Here is a 16,735-nt window from a genome sequence, read left to right as displayed (position 1 = left end):
CCAGCAGAATTGAGCCCTAGGTGACCATAGCAGTAGCCTGAAAGTTCACACTCACTGTATTGAGCACCTTCTCTTCCCTGTATCATTTCCTCAATGCCCCAGGAGTGTGTCCTGGGACTACCATCCAAATAAATCACTTTCACTTGCATAATCTTGTCAGGGTTTTCTTCTGTCAATCTAGACAGTCACCTTTATGGAATATGTAATATCTACAGAATCACAAATGATGAAGAGAAATCAATGAGGTGACGTAGGAGATGGGAATTCCAAAAAGGAGAGTCTGGACCAAGACACATGGGTGGGAACTGTTCTCAAGTTCCATATGAGATGGTGATGACCTTGGCATATTAAATAACCCCATCCTCTGAGCTCCAGTTCAAAAGCAGCATAACTGTGGCTCGACATGAAATTTCTCAAATGTACAAAGTTTCAAGGACAGCAGACTGCTGAGGCATCTCACATCATGGCAATGACATGGAGTCAGACTACATGGGTAAAAATCCTGATTCTTCCATTTACAAGCTGTGTAAATTTGACATATTTCCCTAAACTCTCTGTGGCTCAGTTATTTCATCTATAAAATGAAGACAGTAATAGCACCTACTAAGTAGTTATTATGATGTTATAGCACATTACTGAGCAATATGTTCATTATTAGTGTTAGCTAGTTTTTATTTGTGATTATCTCAGTGATCTCTGAGAGGCAAATTACATGGGGAAGGGGACTCAGTCTTTATCTTCTAGGACCTCATGGCCTGGTGGGTGACAGAATTAGACACACAAGTAAGAACGACCCTAAGAGGAGGAGAGAAAATTCCTCTTGTGCACAAAAAAGTGCTATCAGACCCCAAAATCAAAAGGGTCACACCTGGCTGGCTACATGGACCAGAGAGGGATTCATAGACAGGGTTTGTGTAGACCTAAACCTGAAAAGCAGGTAGCAGTTGTGGAGGCAAAGATCTACGGTGGAGTGGGTATCTACAGGTAAACATTTGAGAAAGAATTATGTGAGCCTGGACAGTTCTGTGTCTGGAGAACATCAGAGTCCAGTTTCTCTAGGGGCCAGGCTATGTCATGGGCAAAAGCAAGAGTGCAGCCACAGAGAGCAAGATACCAATGCTTCATGTGGGAGGGGATATGAGTTTCTAAACATTTTAGAACCAGAGAAACAAAATCTGAGGGTGGAGACCAGAAAACCAGTGAAGACTTCACTGTGGATGTCCACATCAGACCCCTCTAGCGAAGATCCAGCAACGTGGGAGCTGAGAAATAAAGTGAGTCTTCTTTTCCATTGATTGCAGATAGTTCTGAGAGGAGAAAGCAGGTTCTCACACTCTTCTATCATGTTACGAAGCCAATTACCACCTTCTTTTTTTCCATAAAATACAGAATCAGCATGACTATGTAATCACATGAGGTTTATAAAGGGTGTGGCACAATGTCCTATGCAGAATGGCTACTGACAGACACCTGGCAGTGGTGCTGAAGATGATGATGGTGATGAGAATGGTATGCTGGAGATGAAACTGGAGATGGTGATGATGGTTTTGAAGGTGATGATGATGGTATGATGGTAATGCTGGTACTAGTAATGATGGTGATGGTGTTGATGATGATAGCGGTTCTCATGATGAGTATAATGATGGTGAGTATACTGATGGTGATAGCAGTAGTGGTGATGGTGACGTTGATGACAGCAGTAATGTTGATATTGTTAATGGTGATGGTGATTGTGATAATAGTGATGATGGTGGTGGTGGTGGTGGTTATAATGGTGGTGATGATGGTAGCTCTTGTAGTAATAATAGTGGTGATGGTAATAGTGGTGAAGTTGGTGATAGTGATAGTAGTAATAGTGGTGGTGGTGATGATGATGCACAGAGATGGTGGTATTGTTAATGATGGTGGTGGTGATGATAGTGATGATGACGGTGATAATGGTGTTGGTGGTAATGATGGTAGTGATGGTGGGGATTACGGTGGTACTGGTGTTGATGGTGATGGTCTTGGTGGTGGCAGTAATGGTGACAGTGATCATAATAGTGATGGTGATGGTAGTGATGATTATGGTGATGGTGATGATGATGGTGATGACCATGATGTTGAGGTTATGGTGATGGTAAACATGGTGGTGATGGTGATGATGCTGCTGATGATGATGGTGATCATGGGGGTGGTATCTATGTTGAGAGTGGTAAAGATAAGGGTGATAGTGGTAGTGATGATTGTGGGGATGGTGGTGGTGATGCTGGTGATAGTCGTTATGGAAGTGGCAATAGTTGTGAAGATTATGGTGATATTGATGATATAGTGGCGATGGTGGTGATATGATATTTGTGTGAAAAGATAAAGCTCTTTGGTGCAGAATAAAATCAGGAAGGCAGAGCAGCTATGATTAAGAGTTTTCCTCTGTTTGCAGGCTCATCAGATCTGGACTCAGGTGAATCTTGTCTTCAGACACCTTGCCTTGGATGGGAAACTGTTTTTCAGTAATAGATCATGTGTTCTTCCTAACCACAGCAGCAAAGGTGGTTTTTCCATGGTATTCATGCCACCGACTGAATTAAGTTGACCATGAAAAAGAAGGAGACGGGTAGTTTGAGAAAGGGGCAGGAAGCAAGAGAGGGAGCACCAGGAAATGTGTGAGGAGGCAGAGACTGGAAGAGAGGATAGAAACCAGACTTGTCCACAGGGGTGTCCACATGTTCATTGTCACCTGCCTTCAGAAGGACCCTGTCTTCCAAGAGAGTCAGTTCTGGGCCTGTCTCTCCTTCCTGGAAATATCCAGCAAGGGCCATGCGGAAAGCTGCAGAAACAGGAGGCTGTGCCATCTACTGGCCATCGCTCTGATCAATAAAACCACACATGCCCAGGTAGCCCAGGGCAGCGAGGACAGAGCCAAGCAGATGGGCCTCTGCAGAACTCGTACGGCACTCAGGGAGTGCTTAGTTTACAAAACCCCTTTCTCCAAGGCACATGCTATGACAACCCCAGGATTACCTTCAGAGCCTGCTTCCCAGGGTGAGGCTGGAGTACAGGCACACAAAGGGCTGGTCATCCATGGGTGAATGCTTCCCTCTGGTGGGCACCGTGGTGAAGTGGAACATGCAGAACCAGAGGTTCTCTGCAAACTCATGAACTGAGAAGGATTTACAGAGCAGGTGGCTGTGGGCACAAGAATTGCCCTGTAGCTTTGTGGTTTATCTGCCACATTTGAGCATTTTCCTTGTGATGTGTTCATCTTCACATGTTATGTTTCAGCATATCATTCCCTCCTTTATCATGGGTGAGGAGGTTGCCAACTCTGCAAGCCTCTTCCCACTTAGTACCCGTCAGATACTCTCCATATCTTAGGGCCCCAAAGCCCACCATTCCTGCCAACTCTGACATGGCTCAGGCATCCTTCTCAGACACCCCAAATGGCATGCACACCTGTGCATAAACACATTCATAAACTTCAGAGTACAATGGAGTTTCTACAAGCTCTCGATGAACACTCATATAAGTGACTTTGTTCTGGAGACCAGCCATTGTCAGTTCCTTTCCTCTTGACTGTCCCTGAGTGCAAACAGTGAAAGTATCAGGCAATGGATTTCCAGGCCTTCCTCACCCCTGGGGAAGTAGAGCTCAGGTCCAGCCAGCAACTGCTAAGCACTTGGCCAGGTTACTACTAAGAGAGTATCTGCTGGATAAACAGAGAAAAACCCCCTGAGGAGAGTTCTCTCTCTCTCTCTATCTTTCTCTCTCTCTCTCTCTATCTCTTTCTCTCTCTCTCCCCCAACCCTCCTCTCATGCCCTGTGACCTCCTCCTGCTCCGACTCCTCACCTTTCAGGTGTAGTGTGGGACAGGATGTGTAGGGCTATGGTGTCCACCTTTCACTCATGAGCCATGTGCCCAAGAACAAAAGCCCAAGGAATGATGGAGAAGATGGAATGAAACCACCTGGGCCCCTGCTGAGGATGCTGCAACTCTCTGAACACCACCCCCACAGCCTTTGTTAAATAACCAGTGTCATTTTGGGAGAGGCGGAAAGTGATTCTCAGGACTCCTGCTACCTGCGGCCAGGGTGCTCCTAGGAGCGATGGAGCTGACACATTACTTAGTGTCAGTCCCAGAGCCAGGGTGGCAAATGAAGCTTACTGTTTGACAAGAACATAATTAAGCTGAAAATTACATGACCTGACACTTTATCCTCAAACTACCTCCTACTTATTTTCTTAAGAATACAAAGGGTTTCTGGTACCTGCCCAACCTTCCTCAGCAGGTGGATCAAATGAAATTATATGATTGAAAATATTTCAGCAAGTCCAATATAGATGGACACTTTGGTTTGCATTTCACTAGGGATGAAGAGGGGAAAAAAAGACCCAGCTGAGTAAGAGATTTTTGGGAACAAGTAACTTTCGAGATGAAGCATTGGTTTTCTTCAGCAGGTCTCATGGGTGTGAAAACATTGGGATCATCTGTTGAAGGGAGATATCCAATCTCCTAGACAAAAATGTTCCAAACTTTCACAGACCTAACACCCACTGTGGTTTAAAAGTCAGGATATTTGTGGTGTGGGTCCTGACTCCACCATCTCTTGGTTAGGGTTCCTGGGAACCAACTCAGATGGAGATTCACAGGCAACAGCCTCACTGAGGCATGTGCTGGGAAGGCAGGGGCCCTCCCAACACTTTGAGAGGCTGAGGTGGGCAGATGATGAGGTCAAAAGTTTGAGACCAGCCTGACCAAAATGGTGAAATTCCGTCTCTACTAAAAAAAAAAATACAAAATTAGCTGGGCCTCGTGGCACATGCCTGTAATCCCAGCTACTCAGGAGGCTGAGGCAGGAGAATCACTTGAACCTGAGAGGTGGAGGTTGCAGTGAGCCAAGATCATGCCATTGCACTCCAGCCTGTGCAACAGAGTGAGACTCCATCTCAAAAAAAGTGGGCATAGAATGCCTAGGAATAAAACTTACAAGGGTGCTAAAGGACCTCTTCAGGCAGAACCTACAAACAGCTGCTCAAGGAAATAAGGCAGGACACAAACAAATGGAAAAAAATTCATGCTCATGAATAGGAAGAATCAATATCATGAAAATGGCCATACCGCCCAAAGTAATTTATCGATTCAATGCTATTCCCATCAAGCTATCATTGATTTTCTTTGCAGAATTACAAAAAAAACTACTTTAAATTTCATATGAAATAAAAAAAAATCCAATATAGACAAGCCAATACCAAGCAAAAAGAACAAAACTGCAGACATCATGCTACCTGACTTCAAACTATACTACAAGGCTGCAGTAACCAAAACAGCATGGTACTGGTACCAAAACAGAGATATACATCAAGGGAACAGAACAGAGGCCTCAGAAATAACATCAAACATCTACAACCATCTGATCTTTGACAAATCTGACAAAAAAAAGCAATGGGAAAGGATTCCCTATTTAATAAATGGTGCTGGGAAAATTGGCTAGCCATATGCAGAAAACAGAAACTGGGCCCCTTCCTTATATCTTATGCAAAAATTAACTAAAGGTGGATTAAAGACTTAAATGTAAAACCTAAAACCATGAAAACCCTAGAAGGAAACCTAGGCAATACCATTGAAGACATAGGGAAGGGCAAATACTTCATGACTAAAACATCAAAAGCAATTGCAACAAATGTCAAAATTGACAAATGGGATCTATTTAAACTAAAGAGCTTCTGCACACCAAAAGAAACTACCATTGGAGTGAACAGGCCACCTACAGAAAGGGAGAAAAATTTTGCAATCTATCCATCTGACAAAGATCTAATATCCAGAATCTACAAGGAACTGCAAGAGAAAACAACCCCAGCAAAAACTGTGCAAAGGATATGATGAGACACATCTCAAGACATTTATGCAACCAATAAACACATGAAAAAAACTCATCAGCATTGGTCATTAGAGAAATGTAAATCAAAACCACAATGAGATACCATCTCATGCCAGTTAGAATGGCAATCATTAATAAGTCAGGAAACAACAGATGCTGGCGAGGCTGTGGAGAAATAGGAATGCTTTTACACTGTTGGTGGGAATGTAAATTACTTCAACCATTGGGAAGACAGTGTGGTGATTCCTCAAGGATCTAAAACCAGAAATGCCATTTGACCGAGCAATCCAATTACTGGGTACATATCCAAAGGATTATAAACCATTCTACTATGAAGACACATGCACACATATGTTTATTGCACCACTATTTACAATAGCAAAGACTTGGAACCCAAATGCCCATCAGTGATAGACTGGATAAAGAAAATGTGACACATACACTATGCAGCCATAAAAGAGAGTGCATTCATGTCCTTTGCAGGGACATAGATGAAGCTGGAAACCATCATTCTCAGCAAACTAACACAGGAACAGAAAAACAAACACCACATGTTCTCACTCACAAGTGGGAGTTGACCAGGGAGAACACATGGACACAGGGAGGGGAAAATCACACATTGGGGCCTGTCAGAGACTGGGGGACAAGTGGAGGGAAAGCATTAAGACAAACACCTAAAGCATGTGGGGCTTAAAACCTAGATGACAGGTTGATAGGTGCAGCAAAACACCATGGCACATGTACACCTATGTAACAAACCTGCACATTCTGCACATGTATTCAAGAACTTAAGTAAAATTTTTAAAAGTGGGCATAGGACATAAACAGGTAATTTTCAAAAGAAGACATACAAGTGGCAAACAAGCATGTGAAATAATGCTCAACGTCACTAAATATCTGAAAAATGCAGATTAAAATCACAATGAAATATCATTGTACACCAGGGAGAAAGGGTGTTATTAAATGTCAAAAGACAGCAGAGTGCAGTGGTTCATGTCTATAATCAGAGCACTTTGAGAGACCAAAATGGGAGGATTGCTCGGGGCCAGGATTTCAAGACCAGCCTGGACAAAATAGTGAATCCCTGTCTCTACGAAAAATAAAAATGTCTTGCTATGGGCCTGCAGTACTAGCTACTCAGGAGGCTGAGGCAGGTGGATCATTTGAGCTCCGAAGTTTGAGGCTATAGTTAGGTATGATCGTGCCACTGCCTTTCAGCCCAGGTAAGAGTGTGAGACCCTGTCTCAAAAGAAAGTCAAAAAACAACAGACATTGGAGAAGATGTGGGGAAAAGAAAAAAATTATGCACTGTTTGTGGAAGCGTACAATAGTGCAACCTCTATAGAAAACTGATGATTTCTCAAACAACTAAAAGCAGAACTGCCCTGTGATCCAGCAGTTCCACTACTGGATAGGTACCCCCTAAAAAGAAATCATTATGTAAAAATGACACCTTCACTTGCATGTTTCTTGCGGCACTTTTCACAATTGAAAAGTCATGGTATCAATGGACAGATGGACAGTTGGATAAAACAAGGTGGTTTGTGTGTGTGTGTATGAATACTACTCCATATATATATACATACATACATACACACACACACACACCATGGAGTACTACTCAGCCACAAAAATGAATGAAATTACGTTTTTTTGCAGCAACATATATGGAACTGGAGGCCATTATCCTTATTGAAGTGATTCAAACTGAAAATCAAAAACTGCATGCTCTCACTTGTAAGTGGGAGCTAAACAAAGGGTACTCACGGACATGCAGAGTGGAATGATAGACAGTGGAGGCTCAAAGGTGGGAGAGTGTGATGGTGGTGAATGTGAAATAGCACCTAGTGGATATAATGTGCATTATCTGGTAATGGGTACCCTAAAAACCCAGATTTCACCTCTCTGCTATATATCCACATAACACAACTACATCTGTACCCTGAAATCCATAAAAATAAACAAATCCCCTAGGTTTGATATACATAATTAGGCATTTTATTGTATGTAAATTCTACCTCATTCAAGGCAATTTTTAAAAATCAAGTGAGTTTTCCAAGTAGTGCACAGAGGACCAGCGCCGGCAGCACGGCTCCCTGAGGGGAGGAGCAAGAGACACCCGTGGGTTCCCACATTCATCCCGCGGCTGCTGCTCCATTTCCTGACACCCCCACCACCAGCCAGCAGTCTCCCTGCACCTCCCACTGGGCCCCACCGACAGTTACCCTGAGACTCCAGGTCATTCCCTTCCCTGCTCACACCCCCTCCAGGAGCTTCCTCTTCTTGGAGCAGGCATGCTCAGCCCCACCTCAGGGCCTTTGCACTGGCTGTTCCTGCTGCCTGGAGCTCTGTTTCCTGTCTAGACAGGGCTTCTCACCTTTCCAATCTCCCTGACCAGGGTCCAGTGGCTCCATCTGTCTCTATCTCATACTCTTTCACTTCCAACAGAAAGACTAATTTCCTGCTATTAATTATTGATTATCGCTTTCTCATCCTCCTTACCCTAAGGAGCAGAACCACTGCCACCAGCCACATGTGGCCATGGGTCACTTAAAATGAGGCCAGTCCAAAATGACATTTGGTCTAAGTGTAAAAAAAAACACAGGGAATTTCAAAGACTTAAACACATTGAAAAGAATGTAAACTATCTCTTTAACAACTGTTCCCATGTGTTGAAATAATATTTTGGATACATTAGGTTAAACAAGAAATATTATCAAAATCACTCCCTCTGTTTCTTTTTCCTTTTCTAACGTGTCTACTATAAAGCTGAAAAGTGCTCATGGGTTTGTGTCGCATCTCTGTCCATGGCTCAGTCACCCATGCTCCCTCTCCTGGTCCTAGACCACCTGGTACCAGGAGGAGCTGGTGAAGGGTTTGTGTATTGAATAATGAGGACTCATGAAAAAAGAACCTAATGACCTTTTGCAAAACATTAATTCTTTTATGTCTGGCAAAGAAATTCCCCAGAGCAGGATGTGGAATAAGCCTTCCAGGAGCTCCTGAAATCATCTCTCTGTTTCATGGATTCCCAGACCGTGACCAAGCTCTCACTGATGCCTCTGAAAACTGAAGATCCCAGGAGGGCCCTGCACTTTTCCCTTTTCTGAGGAAACAGGATGTCATGTTGCTTTCACAGCCCAGGGAGCAGTGTCCCCTCTCTGGAGACAACTGTGAGCCAGCTTGGGAGCAATGGGGAGAAGGGTCAGGGCTGGAAAAGGGGTGGGAGTGAGGAGAGTAGTGAGGAGGAGGGGGAGATGGAGGAGCCGACTGGGGGATGGAGGGGCAGGGGCAGAGGGGCAGGGAGAACTTAGGCAGGGAGGGAGGATGTGGGGGGTGGTGTGGCAGGGTCGGGTAGTAGTGAAATGAGAGATGGAGAACGAGGGGGCTGGGCAGAAACAGGAGGAGGAGCCAAGGGCAGGCATGGAGTGGGTTGGGCTGGGGCTGCCGAAGCAGGATAAATGCACGGCTGCCTGCTGGTCTGAGCTCCCTACCTTAGGCTCTCACCCTCATCTCCTGCAGCTCCAGCTCTGTGCTCTGCCTCTGAGGAGCCCATGGCCCGGCCCCTGTGCACCCTCTGCTGCTCCTGCTGGCTGACCTGGCAGTGGCCCTGTCCTGGAGCCCTGAGGAGGAGGATAGGACAATTGGGGTGACATCTATGACACACACCTCAATGATGAGTGGGTACAGCGTGCCCTTCACTTCGCCATTAGCCAGTAAAACAAGGCCAACAAAGATCAGTACTACAGACACCCGCTGGGGGTGCTGCAAGCCAGAGAGCAGGTGGGTGCTGCCGCCACACCTAGGGATGCCATAGCCTCTGCTTTGCCCCTCTGAGAGCATTCCCAGCAAATCAGCACTGACACATTCATGATCTAAGGCTCAGACTCATTCAGCTTTCCGACAGTCCACTGATGGCCTTCAAGCCCAAGGACGCTCCCGGGTCGTGAGTGCTTGAGTTCAGCATTGTCGTGTCCACTTGGCCACCTTTAACCTGCAGCAGCCACTGGGTCTGTGCCATGATGTTAGCATTTCCCAGGGTCCAGCAGGTGTGAATGGAGACTGTGCAGACTCTGGGTGGGCTTGGTGCTGCTCAGGATGAGATCCAGGCCATGAGGCTCATCCTCCTCTCTGCAGGGGGCACAAAGGAGCCTGGCTCCTTGTCCTGCAAAGCCCTGCTTCCCTCCCCAAGTCACGCCCTGAGTACAGACCCTTAGGGCTACCAGCCTTCACCCTCAGACTGGCTGACTACCTCCTGCAGCCCAGGACTGCTGAGTTCCTGCTTGGGTGGAACACTCCTGATGACCCTCCCTCTGCCAGCTGACACAGAGTTAGACTCAGCCAGTGAGGACAGCAGTCACCCAGCAGAGCGGAGGAGGGAGTCAGGTCACGAGGGAGATTCAGCAGGTCTACCAGGCCCAGCTTGACTTGCATCCCGTGGCAGAGCAGCAAACAGTGACATAGACTTCAGAGCTCCTCCACCTTCTCTTGGAAATTCAAAGGAGTCCAGACCAGCCCCATTTCTCCCCCTGCAGCCATCAGCTGGTGCTCTCTGCCCGCACCTGAGGTGCATTCTCTTGTGTCACAGTTCCTCCTGGCCTGCACGTCTCTCTGAAATGTGACAGTAACTCAGAGTGAAGCAGTGGATGGTGTGAATTATTGGGCCCAGGATCCTAATTTACAGATGGGGAGACTGATGCCCTAGAGAACACACAACTTCCTCTTGGTTCCGCAGCCTGGTTCCCAGGGCACCTTCTCCTGTGCTTTCCCCCAGTTCTGACAACTTGCGCCTCCATGATGCCCTGTGCAGGGAAAGTATTCAATTCTCTTCTGCAATAGCAAGTTTAACACAAGTAGGTGTGTGACTCTAGAAATACTGGAGCCAAAAACCCACTCAGAATGGAGGCATTAGAGAGGAAGTCCCTTATTGGCCTAAAACATCCACTCAGAATGGAGGCATTAGAGAAGAAGTCTCTTATTGGCCTAAAATACACTCAGATTGGAGGCACTAGAGAGGAGGTGTCTTGTTGGCCTAAAACATCCATTTGTATGAAGTTTCTCATCTCCTACTGATAAATGAGGGAATAAACAAATCTGAGTTAAATGGAGGAAATAAGATGCTCAATGGGCTGAATGCTAGAAACTGGAAGTTAGCTGAAATTTCATCATCAGATGACAGCCTTCCTAGAAGAAATACTGTGTCCCTGTCCCTTGGGTCAGCAGAAGTCAGTTAATCCTTTGCACTGGCACAGAGAAAACAAGTTACCAGGGAGGCCTGGGGCATATCACCCCTGTCAGCTGGCAGGAGGTGACTGTGTGCCTTGCAGGTGGCAGTGTGGGCAGCTCATGAAGGCAGGAATGAAGCCCCAGGCAACTCCAGTGGCTCAGTCACAGTGAAGTGCCTGTGTGTGCATGAAACTGATGGAGAGCATTGTCCCTGCATCCTGCTCCTTCCCGTGTGTAGGTCGTGGCTGCGATGAACTAAATCTTTGATGTGGAGATGGGGCAAATCATACGTACCATGTCCCAGCCCAACTTGGAAAAGTGTCTGTTCCATGACCAGCCAAAACTTCAGGAGGTATGTGCATGATGTGGGTCAGGGGACAGTTGTGTGCTGCAGAGTGGTGTGTGTGTCTGTGTGTGCTCCTTCATATGTTTTGAAGGGTATGTGTGTAAGCGCATCGGTATGCCTAGAGCATGACATGCAGCCATGGGTACATTTACCCCATGTGTGTTTATGCACACATGGGCAGATGTGTGTTGGGAGAGACATGAATGTGTGTGCATATGAAGTTATATGTCTTTGCATGTACATGTGAGTAGGTGTGCAGGTGTTGTGTTGCTCATGGAAAGGGGCTTGTGTACACACACATGTGCAAGTGTGTGGGGAAGGTGCATGGGAGTGTGTGTGTGCATGTGGTTGTGTGTGGGAAGTATGGACGTTTGTGCATAGAACCATGTGGGTGAGGGTTGGGGTGAGTTCATGTAGATGAATATGTGTGTGCATGTAGGTGGGGTGGTGTGGAGAGGAGTGATGGATTTGATTTGCTAAGAGGGCTTTAGCTTGGGAATGGGGCTACTGGGAGCTCCACCTTGTGTGCTTAGTGTTGTTGCCTGTTGAACCATAGGAAGCAGCTGCAGGGCTGGGTGCTGGGCATGGAGATGGGGCTCTGTCTAATCCCAGCCTCAGGCACCTGCCCACAGCCACAGCCACACTGAGCACATTAGAGGGACCTAAAGGCCTGTTAGCTGCAAAGCCCTGGACCTGCCAAGCTCACCCAAAACCAGCCTCTCCAAAGACCTGCTTGTTCTTGTGAGGTCTCCAATCAAAGAAGACCCACACTCCCTTACTTGCCCACTCTCTATGCCCCAGCTCCTTGAAGGAGAACTGCCCTGCCCTGGCTTCCTACCTCTGGCCCCTCATAGTGCTGGCCTAGGCACAGGAGGTGGAAGGAGCTGGGGGCAGTGTGCTGCCTCCCCCTGTCCTGCACCCTCAGGGCTTCCGAGACCTTGCACAGGCTGCTCCTCCCAGGCTGTGCTGGGGCAGGAACCCTGCAGGCTGGAAATGGGGGCAATGCCACATGGTGAACTGGAGCCTTCCATCCCCGCCTGGGAGGGTGAATGGAGTCATCACTGCACAGTTTGGTTCAGTGTTCTGGGTCTCAGCAGGAGCAGTTGGGGACACAGTGTCTCACCTCCACCCATCCTTGCCCCCATCTGATGCCTCATGCCTGGGCATCTCTCTCTTTAACTGCAGCCCACACTGATAGTCCGTCTCTCTTTCCTTTCGCAGAAACAGTTCTGCTCTTTCCAGATCTATGAAGTTCCTTGGGAGGACAGAATGTCCTTGGTGAAATCCACATGTCAGAATGTCTAGGGGTTTGTACCAGGCCAGCTGCACAAACCACCTTCTACTCCCATGCCACTGTAGTGCTCTCACCCTTGAATTGGTGGTTTCTGCCGTGGGGGAGGTCTCCTCTGAGGGTCTGCACCAGGAGACAGGCAGAGAAGACATCAGGAGGCTTTTCTTCACAGCAGGGGTTTCTGCCCTGGCTCCTTGCTTCTTACAGCCCCGGTGTATGGTGCACATTCCCCCTTCTCCTGCAACTAAACAGTAGCATCGTCTCCCTCTGAGTTCTTGGCTGTCCAGGGCTGTGCAAACCAGAAGGGTTTTGGCAGACCCTTTATGAAGCTCTCCTTGTCCACCAGCCCCCTCCTCCAAGTCTGACCTCTTCCAAAGGGAGCAGCCCAGGTTCTAGTGTGAGAGTAGTGCCTCCTTTCATCAGTTCTATGTGGGTGTGCCCTATGCAGGGAGGTCATATCCTATGCTGGACAGGGAGATTGTGCATTACACTGGGAGGTAGGGCCCTGTGCTGGGAGGCTATGTGCTATGATGAGAGGTGGTGTCTTACGCTGAGAGATGGAACCCTATGCTGGGAGGCTGTGTCCTATGCTAACAGGTGGTGTCCTATCCTGGGAGATTTCGCCCTATGCTTGGAGGTTATGCCCTATGCTGAGAGACAGTACCCTGTGCTGAGAGGTTGCACCCTAGCAGCATTGTTCACATTCACACCCACTACTCCTTTCTCTGGACCTGAATTTAAAGCAAGTCGTCATGTCAAGCTTAACATAAACTATGTAGAAATTAAAACATTCAGGACTGTAAAGCAGTGGACGCTCTTCAGGTTTCAAGAAGGACATTTTCATTAATAAAGAACATCACTTCATTGTCACTAGCATTCCAAAGAACAGTGGGTATTTCTGCCCTGAACAGGAGACTACAGTCCTAAGTCACACAGCCCACCCTGCACAGCCCCCTTTGCCATTTCAGGGTACAGGGGGAAGCCTCATGGCCGGTGCCCTGGGCAGGGCTCTCCAATACCTTCCATGCGCAGAGTCACATTGAGCAAGGGCTGCTGCCATGAACACCGTGGAGGGCAGGGGCGCAAAATGATAAGAGGAAATCTGCCCAAATTTTCCAGAGGCCAACACCCATGCACCACACCAAGAAATCCAGAGTGGGAAACAGATGGACAGGGAGAGTGGAGAGCATCTACATCAATTTCATTTCCACTTGGACTTGATTTTACAGAAGTCTTTGGTATCTGGAAAGTGAAGCACCACCCAGAAGGCCATGACATGGGGGGACTTGAGTCTGGGCCTCATCCTCTTGGGGATAGGCAGGTGTAGTCACTCAGGCTTCTGGTGGGAGAGAGGGGTTGCATGCAGAGTAGGAGGTGCTCAGAGTGGTGACTGGGGTGAAGACATCTCTGCAGGGAGTTGCTCATGATTTTCCACCTGAATGGAAGATCTTTGACACAAGCAACCACCATCAAGACACACAATGAAGAGAAGATTTTGTGTAAACTAAGCCACTTCTCAGACACAATTCTCTCTCCCTTGAGAAAGTTGGGAGTAAAGTGGGGGCTGTATACTGGGCTCCCCCCAATTTCTCCCAGTGTGTCTGCTCTGTAGGAGGGAGGAAGTGGATAGGGATGCTGAGGGTGAGCAGGTATATCTTCTGAGCCAAATGAATTGTCTGAACTGTGTCCTGAAGCCACTAGATCTTTGTAAGAGAGTAAGACAGGGATTCACTAGACTGATATTTGCCTACAAATATCAAAAATTACAAAGTCCATATCACTGAATTTCCATTTTGGGTATTTTGTGCCTTTTCTAAGACTTTCTCTCCCAAAAATGATCTCACAAATCAGTGGTAAAAGATTGAAAATGAAGAGGTTAGAAAGGATTTTGAGGTGATACTGATGCACTCAGAGCATGGCAGGCCTTTGTGTAAAGCAGCCAGTGTCAAGCCTGGTCTGCAAAGTGGACCTAGGTCCTGTGTCCTTAGAAACCATAAAGTCCAGCCAGATGTGGAATGTTATGTCCATAAACCCCTTCTCTGTAGCTCAGTGCTTCTGTGTAAAGTTGGATAGAGATCCTCCAGGCAGTGGGATGTTCTTCTTACTGATAAGTGAAGTTTCTGACAGCCCCTGACTCTAGAGGATGAGGTCTTCCATTGAGTCAGAAAGCAGTCTTGTGTTGACCTCCTATCTCATCCTGTGACTTAGAATGCCTTAACCATCTGGGAATGCAGCACAGTAAGTCTCAGCCTCATTTTACCCAGACCCTACTCAAGATGGAGTTGCTCTGGTTCAAATGCCTCTGACATGCGCATGTAGATGGGATGGTGGGGAACAAATGTGATGAATTTGATTTGTTAAGTGGGATTTAACTTGGCAATGGGGGTACTGGGAGCTCCACCCTGCATCCTTTGAGATGTTGCCTGTTGGACTGGAGGAAGCAGCTGCAGGGTTGCGTGCTGGGCAGGGAGAATGGGCTCTGTCTAACCCCAGCCTCAGGCACCTGCCCAGAGTCAGAAATCAGTCATCAGCCAAGAAGAGGCTGTTTGACATTTCAAAGCTACATATTGAGAGAAACATTGTGTCCTGCTCATGATGCCACTGGCTTTGTTAACATCAGTCCATCTCTCCACTCTGCAGATGAAAGGGCAGATTTGCCCTTCTTAATCCACATGATTTTTACTTCCTCATATGATATTTTTATTAATTAGCTACTGACACATCTCATAATTTCATTCAATGTTTTTATACTCAACTAATGAATCACTATTTGCCTCATTGTAAGACATTTAATTTATCATAGGATTTTGTCATGTATAACAGAAGAATAAGTCATTCTTTCCACTAAAAGTTTTGATCACTTGTAAAATTGATGACACATAGCATCCTGATTCAAAACTCATACTTGGTCATATTGTGCACATTTTTCTGATTGTTTTCTAATTTGGAAAAGCCTCTTTCATTTTCCTTTCATCTGCAAGCTCTAAGATTTTAATACCTCTAAATTTTCTTGACTTAAAATTGAGGACCTTAACAAATCTTTCTATTGACAATACACACAAACACAGCATTTTAAAACTCTCATGGTTGTACTGAGCTTCAGAATTATCTAAAAATGTCGTTATGTGCTATATTTATTAGCTCATTGCATGTGCAGGAGGAGTTTGTCCTGAAGCAAGTATTTCTTTGAGCTGTCTTTCTGCTGGTCACAATTATATATCTGTGTTATGTGGAGCTCCCAGACTTGATCAGGATAAGAAGAGGTGGGAGGTCAGCCCCATTCATCAGTTCTGTCCTGCTTCACACACATATGTCCTTACCATGGGTGGTTTCACCACACAGATCTGTGCCCTACAAATGTCAAAAACTGAGACATTCTGTCTCATTCAATTCCTACAAAAAATAAAACAACTGCAAGATGCACTAATTATGCTTTATGCCATGTTACCAAATACATTTTCAATAGAATAAAACTTCCTTTTTTGACTAGGGTCAAAAAGAACCAAAACACTCACTTGAAATTTTCCATGTTTCTGCTGGGAATCATTATCCACAGATGGGCTTCTGGCTCCACACATTGCAAACCTTCTTTCCTCTCTGCTAATCACAGGCTTCCAATGTGAGTTGCTGGGGACATTTCTGATCAAGCTTCTACCCGTCCTCAATGCTTTAGGTAAAAACCAAGATGGTGGTAGGGCCTTGTCTGGGGCCTCTCCTACACCAGGACAGTTTGAGGCAACATGACTATGCACAGGAGTGACTGAGAATCATAGGAATGTGTTACGCTCACCCCAAGTTAAATGCATCCCAACACAACTTCCTGTTAGCCAGATCCCAAAATGCCTGTGTCCACCCTACACCATCAAGAGGGTGGTGAATGGGAAGAAGAAAGCCAGAGTAGAAAAAGCCAATGTTCGTAGCTGACTACAGTGAAAATACCACACATTTTTTACTGTACAAAACATCCAGCCAAGTAAACCTGTTGCTCAGGCCCACTTGGAGCCTTTTGTGGGGTTT

At 46.4% G+C, this 16,735-nt stretch overlaps 1 long non-coding RNA gene across 1 annotated transcript in view; it reads right to left on the bottom strand.

The window, feature by feature from the left end:
- Positions 1-16,478, bottom strand: part of LOC112131465 (uncharacterized) — a 43,430-nt gene extending 26,952 nt beyond the window's left edge. The window contains exon 1 of the long non-coding RNA XR_010138778.1: positions 16,234-16,478. This is a non-coding gene — a long non-coding RNA (uncharacterized LOC112131465). The remainder of the gene's footprint in view (positions 1-16,233) is intronic.
- Between the last annotated feature and the right edge of the window lie 257 nt (positions 16,479-16,735).

Source organism: Pongo abelii, chromosome 21 (genome assembly GCF_028885655.2).
Source record: "Pongo abelii isolate AG06213 chromosome 21, NHGRI_mPonAbe1-v2.0_pri, whole genome shotgun sequence".
Classification (NCBI taxonomy): Eukaryota; Metazoa; Chordata; class Mammalia; order Primates; family Hominidae; genus Pongo; species Pongo abelii.
This window is presented reverse-complemented; position numbering and strand designations above follow the sequence as displayed.